Source organism: Zea mays, chromosome 3, assembly GCF_902167145.1.
Source record: "Zea mays cultivar B73 chromosome 3, Zm-B73-REFERENCE-NAM-5.0, whole genome shotgun sequence".
Lineage (NCBI taxonomy): Eukaryota > Viridiplantae > Streptophyta > Magnoliopsida > Poales > Poaceae > Zea > Zea mays.
Window position 1 is genome coordinate 153,339,305 of NC_050098.1, and position 10,488 is coordinate 153,349,792.

The window sequence follows — 10,488 nt, forward strand, 5'->3', positions numbered from 1 at the left end:
GCAAATGTCTCCTCAAAGTCCAAACCTGCGACCTGGGCATAACCTTTTGCCACAAGTCAAGCCATGTTCCTCGTCACCACCCCGTGCTCGTCCTGTTTGTTGCGGAACACCCACTTGGTTCCCACAACGTTTTGCTTGGGACGAGGCACCAGTGTCCAAACTTCATTTCTTTTAAAGTTGTTGAGCTCCTCCTGCATGGCCAATACCCAGTCTAGATCTAGCAAGGCCTCTTCTACCCTGAAAGGCTCAATAGAAGAGGCAAAAGAGTAATGCTCACAAAAATTAACTAGTCTAGAGAGAGTAGTTACTCCCTTGCTAATATCACCCAAAATTTGGTCGACGGGATGATTCCTTTGAATCATCGCTCGAACTTGGGTTGGAGGGGCCTGTGATGCTTCTTCCTCCATAACTTGATCAACTTGTGCTCCCCCTTGATCACACGCCTTCTCTTGATGAAACTGTTCATCATCTTGAGTTGGGGGATGCACCATTGTTGAGGAAGAAGGTTGATCTTGCTCCTTTTGTTCCTGTGGCCGCACATCTCCAATCGCCATGGTGCGTATTGCGGTCGTTGGAACGTCTTCTTCATCTACATCATCAAGATCAACAACTTGCTCTCTTCGAGAGCCATTAGTCTCATCAAATACAACGTCGCTAGAGACTTCAACCAAACCTGATGATTTGTTGAAGACCCTATACGCCTTTGTATTTGAGTCATAACCTAGCAAAAACCCTTCTACAGCTTTGGGAGCAAACTTAGAATTTCTACCTTTCTTCACTAGAATGTAGCATTTACTCCCAAATACACGAAAGTAAGATACATTGGGTTTGTTACCGGTTAGAAGCTCATATGAAGTCTTCTTGAGGAGGCGATGAAGGTAGACCCGGTTGATGGCGTGGCAAGCCGTGTTCACGGCTTCCGACCAAAACCGCTCGGGGGTCTTGAACTCTCCAAGCATCGTCCTTGCCATGTCAATGAGTGTCCTGTTCTTCCTCTCTACCACACCGTTTTGCTGTGGTGTATAGGGAGCGGAGAACTCGTGCTTGATCCCTTCCTCCTCAAGGTACTCCTCCACTTGAAGGTTCTTGAACTCGGACCCGTTGTCACTCCTTATCTTCTTCACCTTGAGCTCAAACTCATTTTGAGCTCTCCTTAGGAAGCGCTTGAGGGTCCCTTGGGTTTCAGATTTATCCTGCAAAAAGAATACCCAAGTGAAGCGGGAAAAATCATCAACTATAACAAGACCATACTTACTTCCTCCTATGCTTAGATAGGCGACGGGTCCGAAGAGGTCCATATGAAGTAACTCCAGGGGTCTTGATGTTGTCATCACATTTTTGGCATGATGAGAGCTTTCCACCTGTTTACCTGCTTGACAAGCTGCATAAGGTCTTTCTTTTTCGAAAGTTACATTATTTAGACCTATCATGTGTTCTCCCTTTAGAAGCTTGTGAAGGTTCTTCATCCCCACATGTGCTAAACGGCGATGCCACAGCCAGCCCATGCTAGTCTTAGCAATTAAGCATGCATCTAGACCGGTCTCCTCTTTTGCAAAATCAACTAAATAAAGTTTGTCGTCTAGTACACCCTTAAAAGCTAATGAACCATCACTTCTTCTAAAGACAGACACATCTAAATTTGTGAATAAACAGTTATATCCCATATTACAAAGTTGACTCACAGACAACAAGTTATATCCAAGCGACTCAACTAAGAACACATTAGAAATAGAGTGCTCGAATGAGATAGCAATTTTTCCTAACCCTTTCACCTTGCCTTGGTTCCCATCACCGAATATGATTGAATCTTGGGGATCCTTGTTCTTGACGTAGGAAGAGAACATCCTCTTTTCCCCCGTCATGTGGTTTGTGCATCCGCTGTCGATAATCCAGCTTGAGCCCCCGGATGCATAAACCTGCAAGGCAAATTTAGGCTTGGGTCTTAGGTACCCAACTCATGTTGGGTCCTACAAGGTTAGTTACAATAGTCTTAGGGACCCAAATGCAAGTCTTGTCTCCCTTACATTTGGCCCCTAATTTCCTAGCAATTACCTTCTTATCCTTTCTACAAATAGCAAAGGAAGCATTGCAAGCATAATAAATTGTAGAAGGTTCATTCATTACCTTCCTAGGAACATGAACAATATTTCTTCTAGGCATATGATGAACAGCATTTTTCTTAGTCAAATTTTTATCATGCATAATAGAAGAAGAAAAAGCATCATAACTTCTATAAATGTTCCTAGAATGTCTCCTATCATGATACATGAAAGCATGGTTCTTTTGAGCACTACTAGCCATAGGAGCCTTCCCTTTCTCCTTGGCGGAGATGGAAGCCTTATGGCTTGTTAAGTTCTTGAATTCCCTCTTGAAGCCAAGACCATCCTTAATTGAGGGGTGTCTACCAATCGTGTAGGCATCCCTTGCAAATTTTAGTTTGTCAAATTCACTCTTGCTAGTCTTAAGTTGGGCATTAAGACTAGCCACTTCATCATTCAATTTAGAAATTGAAACTAGATGTTCACTATAAGCATCAACCTTAAAATCTTTACACCTATTGCAAATTGCAACATGTTCTACACGAGATGTTGATTTATTCGCTATTTCTAACTTAGCATTCAAATCATCATTTATGCTCTTTAAGCTAGAAATAGAGTCATGGCATGTAGACAATTCACAAGAAAGCATTCCATTCCTCTTAATTTCTAAAGCAAGGGATTTTTGTGCTTCTACATACTTATCATGTTCTTCATACAAAAGATCCTCTTGCTTTTCTAATAAACTATTCTTATCATTCAATGCATCAATTAATTCATTAATCTTATCAACCTTAGTTCTATCTAGGCCCTTGAATAAACATGAATAGTCTATTTCATCATCGCTAGATTCTTCATCACTTGAGGAAGCGTAAGTACTAGTGTTATGAGTGCTTACCTTCTTTTCCCTTGCCATGAGGCAGGTGTGATGCTCATTGGGGAAGAGGGCCGACTTGTTGAAGGCGGTGGCGGCGAGTCCTTCGTTGTCGGAGTCGGACGACGAACAATCCGAATCCCACTCCTTTCCAAGGTGTGCCTCGCCCTTAGCCTTCTTGTAAGCCTTCTTCTTTTCCCTCTTCTTCTCTTGTTCCTGGTCACTATCATTATCGGGACAATTAGCGATAAAATGACCAATCTTACCACATTTGAAGCATGAGCGTTTCCCTTTCGTCTTGTTCTTGTTGGGATGCTCCTTGCGACCCCTTAGCGCCGTCTTGAACCACTTAATGATGAGGGCCATCTCTTCCTCGTTGAGTCCCGCTGCCTCAACTTGTGCCACCTTGCTAGGTAGCACTTCCTTGCTCCTCGTTGCTTTGAGAGCAACGGTTTGAGGTTCGTGGATTGGGCCTTTCAACGCATCGTCAACGTATCTTGCCTCCTTGATCATCATCCGCCCGCTTACAAACTTTCCAAGTATCTCCTCGGGCGTCATCTTGGTGTACCTAGGATTCTCACGAATATTGTTCACAAGATGTGGATCAAGGACAGTAAAAGACCTTAGCATTAGGCGGACGACGTCGTGGTCCGTCCATCGCGTGCTTCCATAGCTCCTTATTTTATTGACGAGGGTCTTGAGCCGGTTGTACGTTTGGGTTGGCTCCTCGCCCCTGATCATTGCGAATCTCCCAAGTTCGCCCTCCACCAATTCCATTTTGGTGAGCATGGTGGCGTCGTTCCCCTCATGTGAGATCTTGAGGGTGTCCCAAATCTACTTGGCGTTATCCAAGCCGCTCACCTTATGGTATTCATCCCTGCACAATGAAGCTAGAAGAACAGTAGTAGCTTGTGCATTTTTATGGATTTGTTCATTGATGAACATGGGACTATCAGTACTATCAAATTGCATTCCACTCCCTACTATCTCTCATATGCTTGGATGGAGAGAGAACAAGTGACTACGCATTTTGTGACTCCAAAATCCGTAGTCCTCTCCATCAAAGTGAGGAGGTTTACCAAGTGGAATGGAGAGTAAATGAGCATTTGTACTTTGCGGAATACGAGAATAATCAAAAGAAAAGTTTGAATTGACCGTTTTCTTTTTCTCGTAGTTGTCGTCGTCCTTTTGGGAAGAAGAGGACTCGTCGCTGTCGTCGTAGTAGACAATCTCCTTGATGCGCCTTGTTTTCTTCTTCTTCCCGTCTTTTCTTTTGTGACTCGCGCCCGAGTCAGTAGGCTTGTCATCCTTTGGATCATTGACGAAGGATTCCTTCTCCTTATCATTGACCACCATCCCCTTGCCCTCAGGATCCATCTCTTCGGGCGATTAGTCCCTTACGTGAAGAGAACGACTCTGATACCAATTGAGAGCACCTAGAGGGAGGTGAATAGGTGATCCTGTAAAAACTTGAAACTTAATCCAACAAAACTTGATTAGGAGTTAGCACAATAAGGCCAAGTGACTAGAGAGGAGTTCTCTTGTGAGACACAATAAACACAGTAAGGACAAGCACAAGAGACACGAGGATTTATCCCGTGGTTCGGCCAAGTACAAAACTTGCCTACTCCACGTTGTGGCGTCCCAACGGACGAGAGTTGCACTCAACTCCTCTCAAGTGATCCAATGATCAACTTGAATACCACGGTGATCTTCTTTACTTTACTCTTTCCCATTTGCGAGGAATCTCCACAACTTGGAGTCTCTCGCCCTTACAATAAGAATCAAAATGAAGCACTAGAGTAAGGGAGGGAAGCGACACACTCAAAACCACAGCAAATACGCACACACAAGAACAAGACTTGAGCTCAAAACAATATCTCAAGGTTCTCACTAGAACGGAGCTCAAATCACTAAGAATGTCGAACAAGTGCGCAAGAATGAAGTGTGAGTGATCAACAATGCTTAAAGGATGCTTGGTGTCCTCCTCCATGCGCCTAGGGGTCCCTTTTATATCCCCAAGGCAGATAGGAGCCGTTGAGAGCATTCCAGGAAGGCAATTTTTGCCTTCTGTCGCCTGGCACACCGGACAGTCCGGTGCGGATTTCTTCCCTTCTTTGGCGAAGCCGACCGTTGGATATTCAGAGCCGTTGGCGCACCAGACACTGTCCGGTGCATACCGGATAATCCGGTGCCCCCTTCTAACTGTTGGCTCTGCCACGCGTCGCGCGCGGATTACGCGGCCGACCGTTGGCCCGTTCCGACTGTTGGCTCACCGGACAGTCCGGTGCACCACCGGACAGTCCGGTGATTTATAGTCGTACACCGCCGTCGAAGTCCCGAGAGCAGCCAGTTGACAGATGCCAGCCTGGCGCACCGGACACTGTCCGGTGCACCACCGGACAGTCCGGTGCACCCAGACTGAGCAGACTCTTGGCTGCTTCGAGCCAAGCTTTTCTAATTGTATTTTCTCTGATTCTAGCACTTAGACAAACATGTTAGTACACAAAAAACCAATGTACTGAGTCTAGAATCATACCTTTGTATTGATTTGCACCTTATCCACTATTTGGCATAGTTTATCATTTAAGCACTTGTGTTGGACACTAAATCACCAAAATACTTACAAATGGCCCAAGGGCACATTTCCCTTTCAACTAATTCGTTGCGCGACGAAGCGCGCGACACAGCACGTTAATTAAACTAAATTCAAAACTAATTAAACTGAAATTTGATACTGCGCACGCTGGGGCTGCGCGCGCGGGAACATGTTGGGCGAGCCGTGAGGGGCCAGGCTACCGAGGGCCAAGGGTCACGCGCCGGGGGGGCTGCGCCGCCAAGGGTAGGGGCCACGCGCAAGGAGCCAGGACGGCCGCGCGCCGGGGGCCAGGAACGACCGCGCCGAGGGGCACTGGGAACAGCCACGCGTGAGAGGGGCCAGGACGGCCGCGCGTAGGGGGCTAGGGCAGTCGCGCCGAGGGGCACCGGGACGGCCACGCGCAGGGGGCCAGGGCGGTCGCGATGAGGGGCGTCGGGGGGCCACGCCACCAGGACGCACGCGCAGGGTAGGAGAGCAGGGAGACACACAATGGGAAGAGAAAGGGAAGGGAGAGGGAGAGGGAAAGAGAGGGAGAGAGATGGGGGAGGGGAGGCTCACCTTGGGATCCAAAATCCGGTGATAACCGTCACCGGATCACCTAGGTCAAAGAGGTGGGAGAGAGGTAGAAGAGAGACAGAGGGAAAGGGAGTTGTTGCGCGGGAAAATCAAATGGGAGAAAGGGAGAGGGGGCTCATGGGGGGTTTCGGGCGCCAGGGGCGCGCGGGGACGCGTCGGGTCGGGCTATGTCACGAGCCGAGATGGAAGCCCACAACGCACACGACCACTGATCGGAATCCAATTGCGAATCGAAATCCAAAACGAGGCGAGACAGACACGCGATTAAACACAACATCAGACAAAAGAAAAATGCTTCGACATGATGCAACACCCATGTCAACTTAGGTTTTTTTGTTTACATGCGAGACAGACATCAGTCGTTGTTGGTCACTTGTTCTCAAAAGCTATGAATCAAGAACAAGGCACACAAATTTTAATGGTTAAAGACCTTCGCCCTTCGAAGCATTATCTCCCTTAGGATATAATGATCTTTTGACGAAGGTCATGAAGGACATACCTTCATCATTTCGATATGTAAGTATAAATAGAAACATATGAAGCACAGAAAGAGTAAAAGTAAACATATTGAATAATCAAATTATTCATATTAACATTATATAATAATGAACAAATATTGATAATATCAAGTTACATTTGTACCTTCGGCTTGACAGAAGGTAAAAATTCGAGAATGACGTGCGAGTGATTACAAGTCAACGTGAACAGTATGATGTTACTGTTCATCTATTTATAGGCACAGGACGGAGCCTGGGGGAAATTACATTCATGTCCCTGACATTTACTATTAGCCAAAGGATAAGCTGTCGAGGACTAAACAGACTTTTCTCCTTTAGGTCGGTTTCATTCTCCACCACCGTCCTTGTGCTAAGCCGAAGCTTCTCCATCCACGGCTTCGGAACTAGTTCATCCTCCTTCCAGATCGCGCCTTTCATACCATGTACACCTTCATCTCAAAGCCGAAGCTTCCTGTGATAGTATATTATACTGGAAAGCATGTTAATCGTGTTTTTGAGGACCTTCGGAAGACGAAGGCCCCCAACAATAGCCCCTCGCAGTATTAATTTGTTCTTGTATCTAACAAATTCAGACTACGACGTGAACAAAGGCCTTTAGCCGAAGGTCCGAAAAAACACCTTCCCTTCGCTAAAATAGCGAAAGTCAATGACAAATGGGGCCCGCCAAGTTGCAATGCACTAGGCATATAAATAGAAACCCACAGCGACAACATTTGTTGCGCCATTTCTGTTGCTTGTGTTGTTTTCTCAAATTTTAATTCTCTTGCTATAAGCTCTCGCTTGATTTGCGAGCTTCGTGATATACACAAGTGCTTGTTGAATGTCTGAAGAGAAGAAGATGCCTGAGGAGAAGAAGGTTGTGGACCCTGCTCTTGCTAGGTTTTACGAAGCTATGGAAAAAACAAACACAGAGAAGATCACAAACGAAATAATTGCAGATTTGTCTGAAGATTCTGACGATAGTGATGACTATGATGTGGAAAGTGAGGATGAAGATTCCGAAGACCGGCCCTGGTGGCCAAGCCATACCATCTTTAGAAAGTCGTCCATTAAACAGAGTCAGATTGATGCCATGAAGGGAAGATACTTTCGTGACATGTCTATTGTGAGGGTTGGAGGGGACAGCGCCGCCCCTGCACCTGAAGAAAATGAGGTTGTTGTCTACAAAAGCTTTATAAAGGTGGGTCTTCGGTTCCCATTAAGCAAATTTTTGGTTGAAGTTTTGAAGACATTTGAGATCTTTCTTCATCAAATTACTCCCGAAGCTATAATCAGAATGGGTATGTTTGTTTGGGCTGTGAGAAGCCAAGGGCTAGAACCGAGCGCGAAGTGTTTTTGCAGCATGCACGGACTATTGTACGAGACGAAGGCCACTAGCAAAGAGCAGTATCATAACAACTTCGGTTGTTATGGATTCATTCCTCGTTTTGATGCAAGCTATCCGGTTCCAACATTTTGGAAAAGATGGTTCAGGGCCTGGATGGAGGAATGGTTTTATGTTAAGAATAATCTGATTGAAAGGGAGGACATAAAGGGGATTATCCAACGCCCCATCTGGTCTCTCTTCGGCCTCCGAAGGCCGACTACTGCTCTCGAGAACGATACCGAAGCGTGCCAGAAGGCTTTCAGTAATGTTTGTGCCTTCATTAGCACAAGAGACCTGGTTCAGGAACACATAGCCTACAGGGTATGGCCACTTGTGGATAAGTGGGAGATGACGAAGGAGACTGCTGCCGGGTCCAGTCAAGGTGGTTTGGTTTACTTGAAATACACCTTCAGGTACAGAGACCGGTTTGACGAACCAAACAACGAGTGGCTGAAATGTATTGAGGTTACTAGCGACGAGTTACTTGGGGCATACACTAGAGCCGAAGATGATGCTTTGACCTCAGCCTTCGGAGGTCGAGGCAAGAAAAGGTTGAACAGAGATTTCGATGTGATTGGTTTCATATACCCTGATTATTGCTATCCCTCGCAAAAGCAGGGAAAAAAGAGGAAAATTGCCGCTTCGGCCATCTCCGTTGTGCCGAAGGGCAAAAAGATCAAGGTTTTGACGCACCGGCCGAGATACATTGAGACGGCCACAGTGCCGAAATTTGATGAAGGAGCATCTTTCACTGTCAAAGCGGAACAAGCTGCTCCTGTCATTCTAAGCGTCGAAGAATCGGCAGCAGTGCTGAAGGTTTCTGCAACCGAATCGGTCGAAGTGCCGATACAAACTGCCGAAGCTGAAGAAGAAACAGCCAAGAAGCTAGACCGAGAGGAAAAAATAGGACCGCTGGAGGCAGAATTGCCGAAGGTGGCAAAAACTCCCGCAATAACTCTCAAGAGGAGAAGAATGGAAAGTGTGCTGGACGCTGTCATGGAGACAACAAGGGCATTAACTCCTGCCCCTGCAAAGAAAATTGCCAAAGCTGCTATAAGTCGCGTTGAAACCGAGGCTGGGCCCTCAGTGCCTACTAAGATGGAGCCTGCCGCAACTGAGGATAGAGCTGAGCAAGAATCTCCAGATATTGGCATGGCTATGGAGAATGATGTGGCCGAAAAAGCTAAATCTCCTGCTCCCGAAGCACCGTCCGAAGATATTGACTTTATTATTCGACATGCTTCGGGAAAAAGACTATCTGAAGAAGAAATTGCAGGAGCCAAACACTATGCCCAGGAACTGAAATACCCAAAGGGGGCCTTAGTGTTCAACGACACCGATGAAGATGATTTCCTATACTGTCTCCCAGACAATAAAGAAATATTCGTCTGCCGGAAGATGGCAAAAAATATGGATTTTCCGAAGCTTGAAGCTGGCCTCTCCACCATGTCAAAAGATGACCTTGCAGATAGCCTTGGATACAATAGTATGAAGGTACAAAAATGATGAATTTAAAAATACATTATTTTGTGTTGTGTTCTCGTGCTGATTCTATCTTCTTGTAGGGCTTAATTCTTGGCAACGCTTTGAGGGCGCAGAAGAATGCTGAAGATGAAAGCTGCGCGATAGCCCTCGGCAACCTTCGATTAGAAGTTATCAAGTTTAGAAATGAAGCCTTGGAGAAGGATAAAATTCTACTTTCATTGGTGGATAAAGTGAAAGAAGATGAAGCAAAATTTAACACTCAATTCAAAACTTATAAGGTCGAAATTGAAGACCTTCGGAAAAAACTTGCCGAAGCTAATGAGAACTATGCACTTGCAAAAGCTAGTCAAGAAATTAGTGAATGGTCGGAAACTAGGCTAGAGAAAAATGTTGAGGAGCTTCGTGAATCCAAGGAAAGGTGCTTCGAGAAATCTTTAGATTGCGTAAGAAAATTGAAAAACAGCTTTGCCAAAGTAGGTGCTTATTCTTCCGAAGAGAATTTTATTCGAGGTGACCCGAGGGTGTAATTGATTGGATAAGCGGGGAAGCCAAAGCTTTTGAAGAGATCCTGAGCGATCGTGGGGATATCTGTGCTTTCACCGGCGCTCGAGGTATTGCGGCAATCCTGGACAAGGCTGGTTGCGACCACGTCAAAGCTGTGGACCCAGACTGAAGCCGCCTTCTCCACTGACAACACGAGAGACCCTTCGGCCGAAGCTACTTTGGTGGGTGGAAAGTTTTACTCCAATGTTTGGGTGAACGGTGGCCGAGAATTGGCCAACGAAATCATAAAGAAAAATGAAAAGAAACCAATGATGCCCGAGAAGAAGCTAGGTGAGCCAAAGAAGTTGTTGAACGCGCAAGGCGTATAGGTATTGTTTTTGAATTTTAGCTTCAACGTTTATTTTCTGGCTTCGAACTAACAGTTTGCCTATTATAGCTGAACTATCACCGCTGCCCGAGCCATACAACCCCCTGTCTGATCCGGTCATGAAAGAAACACTGGATATAATGAGTGTTGCTAACTCCATCGT